The sequence below is a fragment of the Bombina bombina genome, chromosome 4, assembly GCF_027579735.1.
Source record: "Bombina bombina isolate aBomBom1 chromosome 4, aBomBom1.pri, whole genome shotgun sequence".
Lineage (NCBI taxonomy): Eukaryota > Metazoa > Chordata > Amphibia > Anura > Bombinatoridae > Bombina > Bombina bombina.
The window spans coordinates 947,092,209-947,114,849 of record NC_069502.1 but is presented as its reverse complement, the minus strand read 5'-3'; the positions used below and the strand labels follow the sequence as shown (position 1 = coordinate 947,114,849).

Sequence of the window (22,641 nt, the reverse complement as noted above, 5' to 3'; positions counted from 1 at the left end):
CCTCCAGACGGGCAGAAGTCTTCATCCAGACGGCATCTTCTATCTTCATCCATCCGGCGTGGAGCAGCTCCATCTTCAAGACATCCGACATGGAGCATCCTCTTCATCCTACAACTAAAGATGAATGAAGGTACCTTTAAGTGACATCATCCAAGATGGCATCACTTAGATTCCGATTGACTGATAGAATTCTATCAGCCCATCGGAATTAAGGTAGACAAAATCCTATTGGCTGATCAAATCAGCCAATAGGATTGAGCTCGCATTATATTGGCTGATTGCATCAGCCAATAAGATTTTTTCTACCTTAATTCCGATTGGCTGATAGAATTCTATCAGCCAATCGGAATCTAAGGGACGCCATCTTGGATGACGTCACTTAAAGGTACCTTCATTCATTTTTAGTTGTCGGATGAAGCGGTTGCTCTGCGTCGGATGTTTTGAGGATGGACCCGCTCCGCGCCAGATGGATGAAGATAGAAGATGCCATCTGGATGAAGACTTCTGCCCGTCTGGAGGACCACTTCGCCCGGCTTGGATGAAGACTTCTCCTGACTTCATTGAGGACTTTGGCCCGGCTTGGATGAAGACTTCTCCCGGTAAGTCGATCTTCAGGGGGTTAGTGTTAGGTTTTTTTAAGGGTGTATTGGGTGGGTTTTATTTTTAGGTTACGGTTTGGGCCTGCAAAAGAGCTAACTGCCCTTTTAAGGGCAATGCCCATCCAAATGCCCTTTTAAGGGCAATGGGGAGCTTAGGTTTTTTTAGATAGTATTTTATTTTGGGGGTTGGTTGTGTGGGTGGTGGGTTTTACTTTTGGGGGGTTGTTTGTATTTTTTTTTACAGGTAAAAGAGCTGATTACTGTGGGGCAATACCCCGCAAAAGGCCCTTTTAAGGGCTATTGGTAGTTTAGTTTAGGCTAGGGTTTTTTTTTTATTTTGGGGGGGGCTTTTTTATTTTGATAGGGCTATTAGATTAGGTGTAATTAGTTTAAATATCTGTAATTTGTTTATTATTTTCTGTAATTTAGTGGGGGTTTTTTGTACTTTAGCTAATTTAATTTAATTTAGGTAATTGTATTTACTTTAGTTAATTTATTTAATTATAGTGTAGTGTTAGGTGTTATTGTAACTTCGGTTAGGTTTTATTTTACACATACTTTTGTATTTATTTTAGCTAGGTAGTTATTAAATAGTTAATAACTATTTAATAACTATTCTACCTAGTTAAAATAAATACAAACTTGCCTGTAAAATAAAAATAAACCCTAAGATAGCTACAATGTAACTTTTACTTATATTGGAGCTAGCTTAGGGTTTATTTTTACAGGTAAGTATTTAGTTTTAATTAGGAAAAATTTTGTTAATTATAGTAATTTTATTTAGATTTATTTAAATTATATTTAAGTTAGGGGGTGTTAGGGTTAGACTTAGATTTAGGGGTTAATACATTTAGTATAGTGGCGGCGAAGTTGGGGACGGCAGATTATGGGTTAATAAGTGTAGGTAGGTGGCGGCGACATTGAGGGCTGCAGATTAGGGGTTAATAAATATAATGTAGGTGTCGGCGATATTGGGGGCAGCAGATTAGGGGGTTCATAAATATAATGTAGGTGGCGGCGGTGTCCGGAGCGGCAGATTAGGGGTTAAAAATTTTAGTATAGTGTTTGCGATGTGGGAGGGCCTCTGTTTAGGGGTTAATAGGTAGTTTATGGGTGTTAGTGTACTTTTTAGCACTTTAGTTATGAGTTTTATGTTACGGCGTTGTACCATAAAACTCTTAACTACTGACTTTTAAATGCGTTAGGACTCTTGGAGGTAGAGGGTGTACCGCTCACTTTTTGGCCTCCCAGGACAGACTTGTAATACCAGCGCTATGGAAGTCCCATAGAAAAAAGACTTTACGAAGTTTACAAAAGTTGTTTTGCGGTAAGGCCAAAGAAGTATGCGGTGACCCTAAACCTTCAAGACTCGTAATACCAGCGGTAGTAAAAAAGCAGCGTTAGGACTTCTTAACGCTGCTTTTTTACCCTAACGCACAAATCATAATCTAGCCATTTGTTTGCTACCTCGCACTCCAAAACTTCTTATATCTATAATGTATCGTTTGCTGACGTCACACAAAGAGACACCTATGCCTACATACATTAGACAGTGGAATCGAGAGATGATACCTCCTCCCACAGACAAAGAGTTGCAAAAAATATTCCACAATCATACAAAAGCGTCGGTCTCATCTAGAACCCTTGAATCTAACTACAAGTACCTGTCTCGTTGGTACCTTACACCCGATAAAAAAAAAAAAATATATACAAGCAGTCAGATGGGAAATGTTGGAGAGGTTGCGGAGAACAAGGTACATTTCTCCACATATGGTGGAGTTGCGAGCTAATAAAACCATACTGGCAGACAATTCTGGACACGATAGACTCTAAATTAAAAATCACACTAAATAGGAGACCCGATCTTCTTCTCTTCCATGGTCTCCCTAAATTAACAGACAAACCCAAAAAACACCTTCTATATATAATGCTCAATAGCACCAAATCCCTCATCCCCAAAAATTGGAGATCCATTAATGTTCCATTGATTCCTGAGTGGGAAAATCAAGTAGATAGGCACTTGTTACTGGAGCGATTCCGATGTTAGAACTCTGGAAGACCCCGGACGCGTAGTATTTTATGCTTTATAAAACCCCACAACCATCACAATGACCACTCATAACCCTTCTCCTTTTTTTTTTCCCCTTACCCCCTTTTCTAGACGGTTGTTTCTCCTTTTTCTTCTTCTGCTTTCCCTCTTCTTATCTCCCTTATTCTCCCTTTCCCTTTCATTATTGTTACATATCGCTGCCATGCATCGACGGTTTGATGCATGTCAAGATTTGAGTATACTGTTTGGTGTGCGTTAATACACCTATAATATAGTGAGTGCAACAGTTAAAGTGTTACAACTTAAGAACTGGAGATCTCAGGTTAATAAACAAACTAAAGCACTGGAGAAATCATTGAAAAAGATTATAAGGGCGAGACTTAGAACCCTACATTGTTGCCATACGATCATATTGTTGTGTAATATGGGACATTCGAAAAACACGTATACTATATCAACGGGAAGATCGACAACAAGTTACTAGACTGCAGATCTCTGGGCCCTGAAAAGGTATAATGTACCTGAGATCCTTTAGATTGTATCATTTATCTTTTCTTTGTTTTTATGCACTCTTTTCATGTAATGTTTTCATGATAACCAAATAAAGCTTTTGAAAATTGGAAGAAAAAAAAAAGATATCAATGGGGAATGCGAAAATGCGGTAGCGATTTCTCAATCACAGGTGTTTTAGGATTTTGTTCCTACATTTTTTATCCATTGATCTCTATAAGGGAATACGTGCACGAGCACGACAAGTCAGAACTTGTTTTTTGTGTGGTATGCGGCTTACCGTACAATAACGCACGAGAAAAGAAAGTTTTATGATGACTTGTAATGGCGGCGCTATGGAAATAGCGTTACAGACCCATTTCTCACTGTGTGTACGCAACAGGTTTACCGCACAACTTGTAATCTGGCTAGACATGCATAATGGATGAATGAGGGGAAATTTTGCTTGCTAAACTTAACCAATTGGGGTCTTCAGTGCCCAAACGCTTAATAAGTGTTATTAAAAGAAAAGGTGATTTTACACAGTGGTAAACAGTGGACTGTCCCAACTTTTTTGGAGTGTGTTGCAGTCATCAGATTTGAAATGAGTGCATAATTTTAAAAAACTAAATTCACAAAGTAAAACAAAAATTATATGCTATGTTGATAATGTGTTTTCAATATAGTACAGGGTGAATTGAATTTTCAAATGACTCTTTTTTTTTTTTTTTCATTTTCCATATTGTCCCAACTTTTTGGAATTGGAGTTGTATGTATATATATATATATATTTATATATATATATATATATATATATATATATTTATATATATATATATATATATATATATATATATATATATATATATACACACAACAAATATAAAGTCTGGCACTCTCTTGTAAGCACACAGCTATATTAAAAGAAAAATGGAAGAGTTAGGTACAGCATTTTGATAAATGGTGATAGGCTCAGGACCATATCAAGGCTTTTTCCTCACTGTTTCACCAAACTAGAGCCACACAATGCATGCCTTCAGCCAAACACACTGAGATAGAAACAAGGGGGACACAGTCCCTTTGTAATTTTCCCAACAGAGAAATTAGGCAGGCACAACTCCAGACCGCATTAAAGTTAAAAAACAAAAAATACTTTATTTGTCATCCATTAAAATAAGTACATGCAGACAGGCAGTATAGTGGACAAAAAGTCTAACATGTTTCGCGCCTCCACGGGCGCTTACTCATAGACTGTAGTCTGTGTCTGAACTCAAACCCTTTATAGAGCATGAAGCAGCCAGAGTTAACCATTTCATGCCCCAAAGGGAAGAAAATGTGAGTAAAAACAACAACCTAATGTGACACTGAGAAATATTGCCATACTTCAAAAAAGGTGTACTTAGACTATATCTTCTAAATGGTAAATCCCATGATTTTTGTATATATATATAGAAAACTACAAACAGATGTCACAAAGATAAAAACAAATTAATATTATGAACATATATTAATTATTAGTAAACAAACACATGTTAAATATTAACTATGCTGAATTTTAAAAATGTGTGTGAAAATATGTAAGGAACTAACTGTACATATGCTGAAAGACTGCAGTGAACAGAAAAAATAATGATAATAATTATAACAATAACAATTACAAAAACCATAATTATTATAGTGACAAATATCATTATAAAAGAAATGAAAAGAGATGGTGAGCTGAGTGACCTATCAGTTAAACAATTTAAACTATGGTATACATGTCAAAATTGTTTTTAGAAGTGTATGAGAAATATCTATTGGCACATGACTGCACTTCCTATTGTTACCAATACCCGCTAGCCATATGTATTAATTATCTATGAAAAAGTTAATATCACATTCTCGATTCATTCCATATGGCGAGCGGGTACACAATTTCAGTATCCAATAGAGTTCTTTTTTCTCTAACATTTTGTCCCTGTTTCCACCCCTTGGTGGTGTTATAGCCATATCTATGATTTGTAATGAAAGGTTGGCTTTATTTGTTAAGTGTAAGTTATTAAAATTATCTGCTACTGTGGAATCCTTGCTATAGTTTTTTACATCCCTTACATGCTCATTGAAACGTGTCCTTACAGTTTGTGTGGTTTTCCCTACATACTGAAAAAAACAAAGGTTGCAAGTTAATAAATATACAACTAACTTAAAGCCACAATTGGCATAAAAATCAATTGGATAAGTTTTCTTATTAACTTGACACAAAAAATGATCTTCCTGTAAAATGTTGGGACACGCTAGACAAGTTCTTATTCCACATTTAAAGGTTCTTTTTTTTGTTTATCCATGTGGCTGTATTGTGGGACTGTGTTGTATCTAATTTAACCAAACTTGGAGACAAAACTTGCGCCAAGGTTTTGGATTTTCTTGATACAAATTTACAGTTTCATCAGCTTTTAACAGATTTAGATGCTTTTTTTATAATTTTGACTATCTGGTCATACTGCTGACTGAACAGTGTGGAAAACACTATAGCATCATCAAAATTTAAATTAGTATCTTGTTTTGTGACCACCATAGTATCATCATGATGTTTTACAGTGTTTCTCACATCCTCCAGTTTTTTAGGTTTGTATCCTCTTTTAACCAATCTATCCCTCAATTCAATGGATTGTTTTTCATAAATATCATTTGATTGTGTGTTCCGTCTAATTCTTAAAAATTGGTATTTTGGAATTGAGTGTATTAAATGTTGCGGGTGTTGTGACTTTGCGCGCAAGATGGTATTGCCCGCAGTTGGCTTCCTATATGTTTTATTAGTAATAGTATTGTCAGTAACTTGTAATGTTAGATCTAAATATTTCTTTCAGGTTATAATCTCCTGTGAATTTCAAATTCAGTTCATTATTATCACAGAAAAGAATAAAATCTTAGAAAATATTATCATCAAAAGGAATCTTAAAAATAAAAAGCAAATCATCTATGTACCACATATATAATTCAATTTTATCACTCCAAATTTTATTCGGTGAGTAAAGATATAGTTGTTCCCACCATGCAACGTAGATGTTAGCAAACGAGGGGGAAAATTTTGCCCCCATCGCCGTGCCACATGTTTGGATATAATACTCATCATTAAATAGAAAATAGTTGTGAGATAGTAAGAATTTTAATACCTCACAAATATAATCCACTTCCTCTGAGGTGTAAAGTGAATCTCTCTGCATAAAGTATTTGACAGCTGTAATACCCTGACCCTGTGGAATGGAGGTGTAAAGAGAAGTGATATCTACAACTCCCCAGGAAAAGTAGATGCGAGGTGTCCTGTAGGTAGCTCAACTGTGAAATAGCAATGGGTTGTAAAATGGAATCTAGCCATTCGGCTAAGGTTTCAAACAATGAACCGATTCCTGCCACAATCGGTCTACCCGGAGGGCACCTCGCATCCTTATGAATCTTTTGCACATGATGAAATATAGGACATATAGGATTTTCTGGTATTAATATATCAATGTCACTTTCATCAAAGATGCCCAACAATATACCATCCTTAATGAGTTTTTCTAATTCCCTCTTAAAAAGTAAAGTTGGGTTCCTTTGTAGTTTCTGATATGTCCTATCATTCGAAAGTTGTCTATATGCCTCATCAAAATAGGTTTTTTTGTTCATAATTACAATACTGCCTCCCTTTTCTGAATTACGGATTACTATGTTATTGTTGTCCTGTAAGGATTTGACCGCTTTTCGCTCTTTAGCAGTCAGATTCAGGGAGGCAGTATTGATTCCAACATTTTCTTCTAATGCCAAAATATCTTTTTGCACAGCCTTTTGAAAAGCATTAATAAGGGGCCCCCTGTAATTAGTAGGGTAAAAGCTTGAGTGTTTTTTTCTAGGTTTTGGGAAAGGAGATGATTGAAACTGTTGGTTATTATCACTGTACATATTAACTAGTGTTGTAAGTGTACATGCTTCTTCAAAATTAATATGTACATTCTTTTTATATTTCTGTGGCTTTGCCACATCTCCTAGAGGTGAATCTTCACGTTTATTTAAAGCAAAATACCTTTTTAAGGTTAATTTGCGCACAAATTTATTAATGTCTAGGAGTGTGGAAAAGCCAGAGAAATTGCTTGTTGGAGCAAATCCCAAGCCTTTTGAAAGTACATTCTTTTCATCCTCATTCAAAATGTAATCAGATATATTAACAATACTTAGTCCATGTTTTTCACAGCCTATAATAGATTGAGTCTCATTTAGAGAATTATCTGATATTAGTGTCCCTTCTTTTTCTTGCTCTTTTCTTCTCCTTTTGTTCTTCCATCGTCGCCTTCTTCTTTGTTTTTTTTATTTATTTGAGAATTTTTTCTCGTCTTCGGTCTGTCCATCTGGGGTTCCTCGTCTGCTTCCTCCATTGAAGATTCCTGTAAAAAAGAGGAGGAGGGGGAGACAGAAGAAGAAGAAGAAAGGGACATGGAGCTGGCAGAAACACATGTACTTCTAGCACTGGCATCAGAATCTGTGGATTCACCCTCATCAGTGCTAAACACCACCTTTCGGTGGCTTTTATTTTTTAGTATGGATTTAGGCTGTCCCAGGTCTTGTTGTGTATCATATTGACTCTTTGTTCCAGTATTTTTATTGGTGTTCCTTCTATGTAAATTTTGTCTGCGCACTGCTGCCCAATTGTACACCTGATTTTGCTCATAGTCCTCTTTGTCACGCAATAATTTTTTGCCTTTTCTGGTAGCCTGATCTCCATCAAATTTTTCAAGGGACTCATCCATTTTCTTTTTATATGTGATACATTTTATGTTTTTCTCATAATTTTTTAGTCCCTCTTTGGCAGAATTTAAAGGGTCTATAAGTTTAATGCGCTTTTTTTCTTTTACCCTTATAAGTATATCAATTAGTGTTAAGGAACATTGTGTGAGTGCCATATTCCAATATTCTAGGTCTTGTTCTTCCTCAAATTCAAAAGAGGGATATTTTTTTATTCGTAGGCCTCTAGGGATGCGTTTACAATCCCTATATTTTTTAAAGGCTATCACATCCCACATAAGTCTTAGGTCAGTACATAGTAGATGTTCCAAATTCTTAAAGGTTTTTTTAATGTCCTGTTGGTCTCTTTGCTCAGCCTCCAACTCCTCTGCAAAGATCTTATTAAAATATGTCTGTCTTGTTTTAGTGTCAAACACTGCATGCTGATACTGTGTGTCCCATATAATCTGTTCATTGTCAGTAGTTTCTACATTATCATTTAGAAGATCGATTACTGCTAAGTTACTGGCTTCAGTGTCTACACCTGCCATGTCTGCTAAGTATGCGGTCACAGGTACAGGAGTCAGGATAACAATCACATTTCAATCCGGTGGGTATATTTAATAACCCTATCAGAAATCCTTAGTCAATTAACGGCATGTAAAAACAATTACACAAACTGTAACTTTAAGGCAGTTTTAAGATTCACTGTATCGGAAATATTGTAACAGCAAAAAAGTCTCTTACTTCTTATCTCCGTAGTCTGTTCCGTCTGTGGCCATATAGACTTTGTAAAAGCTGTTGCCGATATCCACTGATGTTGTCCGGTCAAGCGGTAAAGGTAATCCGTGATACTCGTAGGAGGAGAGGTAACCGCAACCAGAACAAACAGTGCCTGACCCGGAAGCCCAAACACTAGATGAGCTCAGAGACCTGACGTCCTGGTATGCCGTAGCCAATTGCGGCAGATCAGACCGCAAAAAAGTGCACCAACAGAGAAATTAGGCAGGCACAACTCCAGACCGCATTAAAGTTAAAAAACAAAAAATACTTTATTGGTCATCCATTAAAATAAGTACATGCAGACAGGCAGTATAGGGGACAAAAAGTCTAACATGTTTCGCGCCTCCACGGGCGCTTACTCATAGACTGTAGTCTGTGTCTGAACTCAAACCCTTTATAGAGCATGAAGCAGCCAGAGTTAACCATTTCATGCCCCAAAGGGAAGAAAATGTGAGTAAAAACAACAACCTAATGTGACACTGAGAAATATTGCCATACTTCAAAAAAGGTGTACTTAGACTATATCTTCTAAATGGTAAATCCCATGATGTTTGTATATATATATAGAAAACTACAAACAGATGTCACAAAGATAAAAACAAATTAATATTATGAACATATATTAATTATTAGTCAACAAACACATGTTAAATATTAACTATGCTCAATTTTAAAAATGTGTGTGAAAATATGTAAGGAACTAACTGTACATATGCTGAAAGACTGCAGTGAACACAATAACAATTACAAAAACCATCATTATTATAGTGACAAATATCATTATAAAAGAAATGAAAAGAGATGGTGAGCTGAGTGACCTATCAGTTAAACAATTTGGGGCATGAAATGGTTAACTCTGGCTGCTTCATGCTCTATAAAGGGTTTGAGTTCAGACACAGACTACAGTCTATGAGTAAGCGCCCGTGGAGGCGCGAAACATGTTAGACTTTTTGTCCCCTATACTGCCTGTCTGCATGTACTTATTTTAATGGATGACCAATAAAGTATTTTTTGTTTTTTAACTTTAATGCGGTCTGGGGTTGTGCTTGCCTAATTTCTCTGTTGGTGCACTTTTTTGCGGTCTGATCCGCCACAATTGGCTACGGCATACCAGGACGTCAGGTCTCTGAGCTCATCTAGTGTTTGGGCTTCCGGGTCAGGCACTGTTTGTTCCGGTTGCAGTTACCTCTCCTCCTACTTTGTAATTTCCCTAGACACATACAAACACGGAAATGGACTGCACTCTCAAACCAGACTGGGTACACATCCTTGACCCCTGCAAAACTTACAGCCCTGGGTGCTCACTAGCACTCACAGACAGCTGCACAGCTTTCAGAGACTAAGACAGTTAACCCCAGCCAAGCATGGGTGCAAAGCCCATAGGGAAAATTACAAACCAAAATGTTCGCTTTGGACTTTGTGCCCAGGCTTGGCAGGGGTTAACTGTATTGAAATGTATTTTTTGCATGATGTTGAAAGTCCACAAGATCATCATATGTGGAATTATGTTTCCTTTCCACCAGGAGGAGGCAAAAAGCACCCCTAATTCCATTGCATTGTTCTACCCCAAACTCCTCAGCAATCAAAAAGTCAGAGATATAGGGGCAAATGAAGTGCAGAAACAAGTCCTGTTGCCAGCTCTATATAATAACAAGGGCAGGGGTTAATGGACCCTTTCCACAATGAACTTATCAAGTAAGCAGAAATGTAAGTGAAATGCTTGTGCAATGCCGCCCCTATCTCACCAGCAGCTAATCAGCCACTAGCAGGGGGTGTCAATCATCCCCATCATATCAGATTGGGATGATTTCAGTCCACCACCTAAAAGGTGGCAAGAAGTTAAGGAGCAGCGGTCTTACAGCCGCTGCTTCTTAACTTATGTTTCAGGCGAGCCTGAAACAATGGTGGTAGGAAGCAGCATTCGCTGCTTAATAAATCTACCCCATGTGTGGGACCAAATACCCAAGTAGCAATGTCCACAAAACCACCACGAAAGAGAAAGGAATAATAAAGATAGGCAGGCATAATACTGGTCAGGCACAACATCCCACAGTACTTTCCTTCTTAAGGCCACCTCAGCAGAGGTATAAATATCAAAATGGTCGAATTTGGAAGATGTATTCAAGGAAGACCAAGTTGCTGCCTTACATATCTGATCCAGAGAGGCATCATTATAAAAGGCTCATGAAGTAAGAGCTGGACACAAGGTGGGAATCAGAATTTCCTGATTGATAGTACCTGTGGATACCACTTTAGGAAGAAAAGAAAATCTATTAACAAAACAGTATTATCCTAATCGAAGATCAGTAAAGGAGCCAATGAACCTTGCAGCGTAAAGCAAAAACCTCAGACAACAACCAAGCTGAGGAAATGGCTATTTGAAAAAAAACTTCCCAGGACAAAGGCTGAAGGTCTAACCCATGCATGGATTCAAATGTAAGGGGATGAAGTAACCTCAGAACCAAATTGAGACTCCAATGTGAAGTTAATGGATGAATAACATATTTGAATTATATAAACACCTACAAAAAGGTCTGAATATTGGCAGATTTAGCAATCTCACTAAAATACAGAAGAGACCCTTAAGAGAACTTGCTGTCAAGCATTTCTCCAAGCCATCCTGGAGAAATTCATGAACTTCTATGTTTGGTAAAAACTGACAGTTTTCTTTCTTCTGCAAAAATCAAAGGAACGGCTGAATGATAGCAAAAATCAACATCATTTAATGTATTGCTTTAGATCAAGTGTCTAGTTCTTGGTAATAATGATCAAGTCATTCAAACATTTAATGGCGTTCTTCTACAACTTCTATGTGTGTATCTTCAAGGAATAATTTTAAAGCTTGAAGATTGACTGTACATTATTCAAGACTTTATCCGGCTGTTTGCAAATATTTTTGTGTCTGATTAACCTCATTTAAAACTTCACACTAGAAGAAAAGATAGCTCAGAAAAGAAAAATACCTTTTAGCAGAGAGCAAACTCTGAGCAGACCCTCCTGTATCCTTGCTTTCTTTTGGACCACACAGGTCTTCCAAGGCTAAGATTAACTTTTTAAAATGTGTATTTACTGCACGCATAGCTTCATAATGAGCACTCCATCTTGTCTGGGAAAGTCTTTTCACTTTTATACCTACATTCTGTAGCATTTCCCATCGATGAGGTGAGACAGAATTTTTTTATATATATTTTTTCCAAAGTTCCAAAAAAAGCCACAAATGTAGAAACGCTTGTAAAAAGTACAAATATGGGCCTCTATTTATCAAAGTCTGGCGGACCTGATCTGACAGTGCGGATCAGGTCCGCCAGACCTCGCTGAATACGGAGAGCAATACGCTCTCCGTATTCAGCATTGCACCAGCAGCTCACAAGAGCTGCTGGTGCAACGCCGCCCCCTGCAGAATTGCGGCCAATCGGCCGCCAGCAGGGGGTGTCAATCAACCCGATCGTACTCGATCGGGTTGAATTGCGGCGATGTCTGTCCTCCAGCTCAGAGCAGGTGGACAGGTTATGGAGCAGCGGTCTTTGTGACCGCTGCTTCATAACTGCTGTTTCTGGCGAGTCGTCAGAAACACGGGCCGTCAAGCTCCTTTTGGAGCTTGATAGATAGGCCCCAAGGACTTAAGATTGGATTAAGATTGGTTTGTTTAATGTTTGCCTGAATACCACCATGAATATCAGTCATAGTTACAGCATTGTTATATCTGTGACTCTGACACAGGCTTATGTCTAGTCTATTACTATTCAATTGTTTCAAGATCTCATCTGTGAGTTCAGCAGCAGTCTTCCCAGAAATACGAAAGAAGCACAAGAATAATTTCTTTATTTCAATATCATCATCTTCAATATGGACATCAGGCATACTATCAAAACGAAATCCATAGTATTTTGCTTTCTTTATATCTGTCTTTATTTTTTCTGAAATGATTTCCAAGAGGAAGATTAAAATTACTAGACTACTAGAAAATAATAAGGGGCCTTGGGTTCATACCAAATAACATAAGCTATGAAAGTCAAATAATATTCATGATTTAGATAGAGCATGCAATTTTAGACAACTTTTCAATTTACTTCCATGATCTAGTTTGCTTCATTCTGTTAATATCCGTTGTTGAAAAGCATACCTAGATAGTCTCAGGAACAGCAATGTACTACTGGGAGCTAGTTGCTGATTGGTGGCTACACATATATGCCTGATGTTATTTGCTCACCCCATGTGTTCAGCCAGCTCCCAGAAGTGCATTGATGCTTCTTTAACAAAGGATACCAAGAGAATGAAGCAAATTTAATAAAGGTAAACTGGAAACTTGTATAACATTGCATGTTTTGTCTTAATCATGAAAGAAAAACATGTGGGTTTCATGTAACTTTAAAACAGACTACTAGAACAGTTTTTCTCAAGTCTAGTCCTTAGGACAAACTAACAGGCCAGATTTTCAGGATTACCTTGGTTGGGAGCAGGTTAATAAACAATGTTACTGATTAGCTGATTATGTCTGTCACCTGTTCTCTAGTTTAGACATCCTGAAAATATGCCCTATAAGAGTATCCTGAGGACTGGAACAGAGAAGCACTGCACCAGAAATACAGTATGTTTGAGTCTAAAGTTGCTAAGCAAAGATCAGGGGCCAACATAGGGCTAGATTACGAGTGGAGCACTAATTATTAATATACAAAGTATGAGACTAATTTGAGAAAGTTACACAGAAACTTTGAAAGCATAATCACAGTCCTAAATACCCTGCTGAATACAAAATAAAATAGAAAATAGAAAGTGCAAAGTGTAAATGTAATAAACGTTAATCTGAAGTGTAAAATTATATAACATACAAAGCACAAAGTATAAATGCAGCAGAACTCTCATGTCAAGTAATTATATATTGTTCTGAGCTTGACTCTCCTTCACACAAAGAAACGCAGGGAATGACCCTTGGAGAAGTATAGCTTTAATACTGTGAGAATAGTCTTTTCATGCTTTAGCTATTCCCTAGGAGAGAAAGAGATTAGTTCAGATAAGGTTAAGAACCCAACTGTGGATTTGATTTCGTACTGGTTATTTTCTATATAAGTCAGTATAGGTACTGTAGATATATAGAAGGTTTGTGGGAGAGATCATGCTACTAGGATGATCTGTAAATTTATAATGATAGGTGGAGGATAAATCATTTAAGAAGCAAGACCTCTTCCATTAATATAAGGCGAAGCAGTTTAATATTTCCTCTATTGCCGCAAGGTTGCAACTTAATAGCGGCAGAGGAAACAAACAGTTCACCTTGTTACAATAAACCATAGTGCACAACAATTCTGGGAGAAGAGATACAATAAGTTTAATAGGCTTACTATTTTTAAGATCGGAGTAGGATCTGAAGGGCCTGAAGCTGGGTATCGAATACCTTCCAGTATTAGGTACAAAACCTGATTGGAGAGATACCTTTGCAGCTCTGTGTACTCCGTGCGGCTACTGAGAGAGTGAAACTTTGGCGTGTGACGTCACTGCATGTGAAGCTTACAGATCTAATGAGTGGGGAAGATTCAGAGAGGCGGATAGATCAGAGGCAATCCGGATTGAAGCTAAATCCCCTAAACATTCACAAAAAGAGAAAGCTCAACAACGTGGCTTTAGACAAAGACTTTAAGTAGAACTCCTTGTAGTAGAATTACCAAGCACAGAACAGAGCGTGGTTTGAGCTTATATACAGGTGGATCCAATCAGCCAATAGGATTGAGCTTGCATTCTATTGGCTGATTGGAACAGCAAATAGGATGCAAGCTCAATCCTATTGGCTGATTGAATCAACCAATAGGATTCTTCACCTTTAATTCCGATTGGCTGATAGAATTCTATCAGCCAATTGGAATTCAAAGGACGCCATCTTGTATGCCGTCATTTAAAGGAACCTTCATTCGTCGTTAGTCGTGGAAAGAAGAGGATGCTCTGCGCCGGATGTCTTGAAGATGGAGCCACTCCGCGTCGGAAGGATAAAGAAAGAAGATGCCGTCTGGATGAAGACTTCTGCCCGTCTGGAAGACCACTTCTGCCGGATTGGATGAAGACTTCTCCTGGCTTCATTGAGGACTTCTTGCTGCTTGGATGAAGACTTCTCCCAGCTTCGTTGAGGATGCATGTCCGGTCTTCAAAACTGTAAATGGATCTTCGGGGGTTAGTGTTAGGTTTTTTAAGGGTTTATTGGGTGGGTTTTATTTTTAGGTTAGGGTTTGGGCACTGAAAAAGAGCTAAATGCCATTTTAAGGGCAATGCCCATTCCAATGCCCTTTTCAGGGCAATGGGGAGCTTAGGTTTTTTTAGTTAGGATTTTATTTGGGGGGTTGGTTGTGTGGGTGGTGGGTTTTACTGTTGGGGGATGTTTGTATTTTTTTTTTTACAGGTAAAAGTGCTGATTTCTTTGGGACAATGCCCCGCAAAAGGCCCTTTTAAGGGCTATTGGTAGTTTAGTTTAGGCTAGGTTTTTTTTTTTTTTTGGGGGGGGGGGGGTTGATAGGGCTATTGGATTAGGTGTAATTAGTTTAAATATCTGATAATGTCTTTTGTTATTTTGTGTAATTTAGTGGGTTATTTTTTTGTAATTTAGGTAATTTAATTTTATTAAGGTAATTTATTTAATTGTAGTGTAAGGTTAGGTGTTAGTGTAACTCAGGTTAGGTTTTATTTTACAGGTAAATTTGAATTTATTTTAGCTAGGTAGTTAGTAAATAGTTAATAACTATTTAGTAACTATTCTACCTAGTTAAAATAAATACAAACTTGCCTGTAAAATAAAAATAAATCCTAAAATAGATACAATGTAACTATTAGTTATATTGTAGCTATCTTAGGGTTTATTTTATAGGTAAGTATTTAGTTTTAAATAGGAATAATTTAGGTAATGATAGGAATTTTTATTTAGATTTATTTTAATTATATTTAAGTTAATGGGTGTTAGGGTTAGGGTTAGACATAGGTTTAGGGGTTAATAAATTTAGTATAGTGGCAGCGACGTTGGGGGCGGCAGATTAGGGGTTAATAACTGTAATGTAGGTTGCGGCGATGTTAGGGACAGCGGATTAGGGGTTAATAATATTTAACTAGTGTTTGCGATGCGGGAGTGAGGCGGTTTAGGGGTTTATATGTTTATTCTAGTGGCAGCGATGTCGGGAGCGGCAGATTATGGGTTAATAATTGCATTTTTAGTGTTTGCGATGCGGGAGGGCCTCGGTTTAGGGATTAATAGGTAGTTTATGGGTGTTAGTGTACTTTGTAACACTTTAGTTATGAGTTTTATGCTACAGCCAAAAATGTGTGCGGTGCCCCTAAACCTGCAAGGCTCGTAATACCAGCGGGAGTGAAAAAGCAGTGTTATGAGCCTTAACGCTGCTTTTCTACTCATACCGCAAAACTCGTAATCTAGCCAAAAGTTATTAACCCCTAATACGCCAACCCCAACATCGCAAAGTACCTAATAATGTTATTAACCCCTAATCCGCCAACCTCCCACAACGCAATCTACCTATTAAAACTATTAAGTACATTTTTGGGGTTTAGAGTTAGGTGTATTTTTCTGGATTAGAGTTTTTTTTTATTTTTTTATTGGCTGCAAAAGAGCTGACTGCCCTTTTAAGGGCAATGCCCATACAAATGCCCCTTTAGGGGCAATGGGTAGTTTAGTTTTTTTTTAGAGTTAGGTCTTTTTTATTTTGAAGGGTTGTAATGTTAGGGGGTAATTTGTATTTTTTTAGGCAAAAGAGCTGATTTCATTAGGGCAATGCCCTACAAAAAGCCCCTTTAAGGGCTATTGGTAGTTTAGTGGTATATAAAAAGTTTTTTTTTATATTGGGGTGGCTTTTTTATTTTTATAGGGGTATTAGATTTGGTTCAATTTTTTTATTTTGGATAAGTTCGTTTATTTTTTTCAGTAATTTTAGATTTTTTTAATTTTTTGTAATATTAGATTTTTTTCTTTAATTTAATCTTAGTTTTTTTTTGGTAATGTAATGTTAGGATTTTTATTTTTAATGTTAAATTAAGATTTTTATTTTTTATTTTAATTTAATTTATTAGTAAGATAGTCTTTAATTTTATGTAATTGGGGTTAAAAAATACTTTACGTTGTGGGGGGTTAACGGTTTAGGGGTTAATAATTTTAATAGGTAGTTTGTGTTGTGGGGGGATAGCAGATTAGGGGTTAATAGGGTAATTAGCTACTTTGCATTGTGGGGGATGGAGGTTTAGAAGTCAATACATTTTATTATTAGGTGTGATGTGGGGGGATGGCTTTGACGTGTCAGGTTTATTTTTGGTAGGCGGGTTAGAGCTTTACGTGTGTTTTAACTTTTTTTTAATTTTACTTAGGAGCCGGCAGATCATAAACTGCTGTAAGTCACTGGCGACATTTCCGCACATTTCTGAATGTCGTTAGTTTATCTGATTTATGGCATTTTCTGATCTGCCGGCACAATATATGTGATTCACCCAATGTGCGAGGTGAATTTACGGGCGGTGTGGGTTTCAGCAGTTGCGCTGAAACCTATGCCGTATATGTAATCTCGCCTCAGATGTGTTATCTGTTTCATCTTCATACTGCTTTTTAATCGTGTTCAATACTATGATCCATTCTGGCTCTAGGCAGGTTTTCCTACATACAGAAGATGTCACAGATTACGGGCTAGATTACAAGTGGCGCAAACAAAATTGGGTTTATCATAGCCGTTTGCGAGCATCAGCAGGTGAGAGTAAGTGCATTCACTCAAGCGCAGTTAAATTTGACGTGCCTTGGTTTAGTTCGACTTCAGAGCTCTGGTTAGCTGTTACGCTCAAATAAATAGTGTCACCAAAAAATCATCAAAAATACAAAACTACAGTTACTCTCATAATATCGCTGTCTGATAAAATTATTAAAGAAAAAATTGCAATAAAAAGTTATAAGGGCTCAAATATATGAGGTCTCAGGTGTTTGAAAAAAAGGATATATATATATATATGCACACAGTATATATATGTGTATGTGAGTGTACATATGTATTTATGTGTTTATTGTATATTTAATTTACATATTTCACATTCCAAAGTTCTTCACTTACAGTATAAAGTTCTTTTTATTGTAAATACATATTTCTAGTATATATATATATATATATATACCTATATCTGTATATCTATTTCTATATATATGTAGGTATATATATATTTTACATGAAAAATATCATATATATATATATATATATACTCCACAGTGTTTGCAGCGTCGCGCTCTGCCCTACCCTCCACACACGCTATCACGGCACTCTGGAGCTCCGGGGGGGGTGGGTGACGTCACCCAGATATCCCGGATATGCTGCTGAGAAAGCACTGCTCGTCTTTCAGTGCCAATATGTAAGTAGAAAACATAGAAGACTCAGGCACTTCCTGGATAAAAGGTCAAAAGAGCTTTATTTTTCAAAAATAAAAACAGGCAATAGCATAGTTCAGTGTATCCACGCTGACACAGCTATAACTACTATCACACAGTGAATAAGGACTGCTGGAATCCTGTGGCAGACATGTTTCGTGCTAGGATAGCACTTGTTCACTGCTTACAGGATACCCAGACTCCTCTCTGGGTATTTAAAATATGTGTTTTTTTCGCATCTACTTGTGTATGTCTACACAGCATTTGGGGGGGTAACTCACACAAAAGCACTAACATGCACCTAGTATCCGAGTTTTGCGCTATAGAGGGTGCGAAACGAACACAACAAAAGTTGCGTTATTTCACCCTCCATAGCGCTGCCATTACGAGTTTCAGAAAAGCCTGCCTGTGCGTGTGATATGGTGGCGATAAGCTCCATAAAGTACAAAATACAAGGGCTGCTTTGACGTGCTCGTGCACACTTTCCCCATAGACATCAATGGGGAGAGAATGTTAGAAAAAAAAATAACACCTAAAGTGCGGAATGAAAAGCTCTGTAAAGCAACCCTATTGATGTCTATGGGGAAAAAAAGTTACCTAAAATAAACGCCAAGTCAAAACACCCCTAATCTGCTGCCTTCGACATCACAGACACCTAAATAGTTATTAACCCATAATCCACCGCTCCCAACATTGCCACCACTAATAAAAGCTATTAACCCTATTCCGCTGCTCCCCAACATCGCCACCACTATAATAAAGTTATTAACCCCTATTCCGCCGCTCCCTGGCATCGCCGCCAGTAATAAAAGTTATTAACCCCTAAACCTCTGGCCTCCCACATCACCGCCACTAAATAAACCTATTAACCCCTAAACTGCCAGCCCCCCACATCGCAAAAAAAACTAAATTAAACTATTGACCCCTAAACCTAACAACCCCCTAACTTTATATAAAAATTAAAATATATCTATCTTAAAATAAATAAAAGCTTACCTGTGAAATTAAAAAAACCTAAGTTTAAACTAACAACCTAACATAACTATTATACTAAACTATTATACTAAATTAAAATAACTACCAATTAAAAAAACTAAATTATACATTAAAAAAAAACCTGAATGAGGATGGATGTCCGGAAACTGTGAATGGATCTTCGGGGGTTAGTGTTAGGTTTTTTAAACTTTTTTTGGGTGTTTTTTTTTTTAGATTAGGGTTTGGGCTTTTAAAAGAGCTGAATGCCCTTTTCAGGGCATTGACAAAGAGCTGAATGCTCTTTTAAGGGCAATGCCCATACAAATGCCCTTTTCAAGAAAATGGGTAGCTGATTTCTTTAGGGCAATTAAGGGCTATAGGTAGTTTATTGTAGGCTAGGGTTTTTTTTATTTTGGGGAGGGGGAGCTTTTTTATTTGTATAGGGCTATTAGATAAGGTGTAATTGTTTTTTTTAATAATTTCATTTATTTTTTCGTAATTTAGTGTTTGTTATTTTTCGTAATTTAGTATGTTTTATTTTTTGTAATTTTATACTTACATTTTTTTAGTAGTGTTAGGTTTTTTTAACATGCAATTTAGTTTTTTTTATTGGTAGTTATTTTAATTTTAGGATAATAGTTATGTTAGGTTAATTGTTAGTTTAAACTTAGGTGTTTTTAATTTCACAGGTAAGTTTTTATTTATTTTAAGATAGGGATATTGTAATTTTAATTTAAAGTTAGGGGGTGATAGGTTTAGAGGTTAATAGGTTTAGTTAGTATTTGCGATGGGGGCTGGCGGTTTAGGGGTTAATAGGTTTAGTTAGTAGTGGCGATGTGGGGGGCTGGTGGTTTAAGGGTTAATAGGTTTAGTTAGTGGCGGCGGTGTCGGGGAGCGGCGGAATAGGGGTTAATAACTTTATTATAGTGGCAGGTATGCGGGCGGCTGGCAGATTAGGGGTTAACAAGTTTTAAATAGTGTTTGCGATGCCGGAGGGTGGCGGTTTAGGGGTTAATAGGTAGTTTATGGGTGTTAGTGTACTTTGTAACAGTTTAGTTATGAGTTTTGTGAAACATTTTTGTTGCGCAAAACTCATAACTACTGCTTTCAGATGGCGGTATGAATCGTGTTGGTATCGGCTGTAGTGCTAGCATTTTAGCCTCACCGCACAACCTGTAATACTGGCGCCATGAAAATCCCACACAAAAACATCATTTTTTTGAGGGCGGGATTGACGTTGCGTTACAGGCAAAAATGCTTGCGGTATAGTTATACCGACAAGACTCGTAATGGCTGCGTTACGTTTTTTACGCTGAAATTGCAATTTTTTTCAGCGCTAAAACTGCAACGCACAACTCGTAATCTAGCCGATTAACTTTTAAATACAATAAAGGCAAAAGCCTAAAATGGTTTCAAGAGCGTGAAATGTCTTAAGTGTGAAAATAACTTGTCATCTATAAAACTTGTCAAACTGTGGCATAACTTTAAATAAATTGTATTTAATAGGTTTTTTTTTGTTTTATTGCAGGTATTTGCCTTTATTACAACAGTTTTGTATTCAGTTCATGCAACTTTTTCCCTTTTGAGATGGAGGAGATCTTCCTAAGTCTGAATACTTTAAAATATACTGAAGATCACAAAAAGAAAAAACAATATATGGTCACACATAGCACCTGCATGCATTCCCTTTGGGCGTCAGATTAGAAATATGTTTTATAAAAGTTTTGCTTTATTACTTAAGAAAGATTAATCTAGATGTCTATCTTTTAAAAATATAATATTTTGGTTCATTGTTAATCTAAATAAAAGACAAATTTTACCTTTTGTGTCTGCTAATTGTGTCCATACATTAATTAGAATGTAGAAGCAACCCACACAAAAAGACAACAATGTATTGGTTTCTTTACTTTTCAAAACCTAGTGAGAATTCATCCTTCAACTGAAAGGTCATTGTATTTAAAATTGTTACAAATTGGAGAGTAATAGGTAGAACTGACGTAGAGAAATAAAAATCAATTGGTAAAATTTAAGAAAATCAGCAACATGATTATGAGGTAAGAGAGATCTGGAAATGCGGTACATAACATTGTATATTTTAGTTTTCTATGTCAGAGACCGAGAGTGTCACAGACTGATCAGTGATTTATCCCTTGTTTGTCAAGTAGATTCAAAGACAGAACTTTTTAAAAATTGGTAATATAGGATGTTGCTTGTGCAACTATTATTTAGTGACAGTGTTCTTTGTTTGTCTCTTAATAAGTGTCTCCATACAGCAAATTGCAATGTGCAGTCCAATAAAGAACAATTGTCTCACCACTCAACACTGGACCCTATATAAAGTAGGTACCAACTTTATTTCTATATTTTCAGGAACCTTTCATCCCCGAATCCTCCCACCTCCACAATAAACCATATCTAGCCCACCAAAAATAAGACTAAACACGTCAGACCCCCACAACAATTAATATTTCTTTGTGGATCCCCAATCACCTAAATCCCCACACAAGGACCCTGACCATATATGTCCACAGCAATGTTATCTCTAATTTGAGCAGTGTGTGCAAACAGTTTTATCTGTGCAATTTTGGCCAAGTGATTCAAAAGTGTGCGTGCTGGAATCTTGCATGCAGTCAAAGATGAAAATGTTTTGAAGGTAATAACACACATACACAAACTTACACTTAGACATTCACACACTCATTTTCATTCACGTACACAATCCCAGAAAAACACACACTCACAAACCCACTCTCACAAAAAACACACACTCACAAACCCACTCTCACAAAAAACACACACTCTCTCACACATACAAACATACTCACTCATACATACATACTTTCTCACACACTCTCTCATACATACACACTCCAATAAATTCTCTCACAAACAGTCTCACACACACTCACACTCCAACAAAAACACTCTCTCACTCTCACACACACATACACACATTCACACTCAAACACACACACACTCCCATACATACATTCATAAACACTAATACACACATAGGGCTCCCCGGAATCGGGATTTAAGAAGCAGCGGTCATAAGACCGCTGCTCCTTAACCCATCCACCACCTGTGAGGTGGCGGACTGCAATCATCCTGATCAGATATGATCGGGATGATTGACATCCTCTGCTAGTGAGTGGCCGCGAATGTGCAAGAAAATGCTTGTGCAATGAGAAATGCCATCAGCATTTATCGATGTCGGGCGGACATGATTCGCTACAGCGAATCATGTCCACCCGCCATTTGTTAAATCTATCTACCCCATATTCTTATGTCTCCATTCACATTATTTTGACAGGATAGCAGTAGAGGCAGCTCAACAAGTAAAGCTGCTTCTCCCATAAGAGTCCTGTCCTTTCTTCAAAAGCCTGTGCACAGGCTGTAGATCTCACTGTACTGAGTGAAGGCTTTTGCAAACTAGGCAGCAACAAAGTCCAAAATTCAGTCCCTTTGAATATGACCCGGGCTCCTCATTTAAAAGTAGATGATCTTTTCATTTAAATTAGGTCATTAGAACTGTATTTCACATGATGCATATTCAAATTTCAGATGTTTTAACCTATTTAACCAACTAGTTAATACATATTGGAGGAATCTCAATCTATGTTTCT

General features: G+C 37.1%; 1 long non-coding RNA gene across 1 annotated transcript in view; it reads left to right on the top strand.

Annotated features, from left to right (window-relative positions):
- Window positions 1–20,834, top strand: part of LOC128655717 (uncharacterized) — a 41,911-nt gene extending 21,077 nt beyond the window's left edge. Inside the window, exon 2 of the long non-coding RNA XR_008401889.1 lies at window positions 20,544–20,834. This is a non-coding gene — a long non-coding RNA (uncharacterized LOC128655717). The remainder of the gene's footprint in view (window positions 1–20,543) is intronic.
- Window positions 20,835–22,641: the final 1,807 nt, after the last annotated feature.